This window comes from Otolemur garnettii, unplaced genomic scaffold, assembly GCF_000181295.1.
Source record: "Otolemur garnettii isolate 467f Iridium unplaced genomic scaffold, OtoGar3 scaffold00185, whole genome shotgun sequence".
Classification (NCBI taxonomy): Eukaryota; Metazoa; Chordata; class Mammalia; order Primates; family Galagidae; genus Otolemur; species Otolemur garnettii.
The window spans coordinates 1,762,350-1,762,891 of NW_003852580.1; positions in this window are offsets into that span (position 1 = coordinate 1,762,350).

Sequence of the window (542 nt, forward strand, 5' to 3'; positions counted from 1 at the left end):
CATCACCACCATCTTCACTCTCATCACCACCATCACCACCATCACCCTCATCACCACCATCACCATCTTCACCCTCATCACCACCATCACCACCACCACCCTCATCACCACCATCACCATCTTCACCCTCATCACCACCATCACCCTCATCACCATCTTCACGCTCATCACCACCATCATCTTCACCCTCATCACCATCATCTTCACCCTCATCACCACCATCTTCACCCTCATCACCACCATCACTACCACCACCCTCATCACCACCCTCATCATCGTCATCACCCTCATCACCACCATCACCCTCATCACCACCATCATCTTCACCCTCATCACCACCATCACCCTCATCACCCTCATCACCATCATCACCACCATCATCTTCACCCTCATCACCACCATCTTCACCCTCATCACCGCCATCACCCTCATCACCATCTTCACCCTCATCACCACCACCATCTTCACCCTCATCACCACCATCACCCTCATCACCCTCATCACCATCATCACCACCACCATCTTCACCCTCATCACCACCA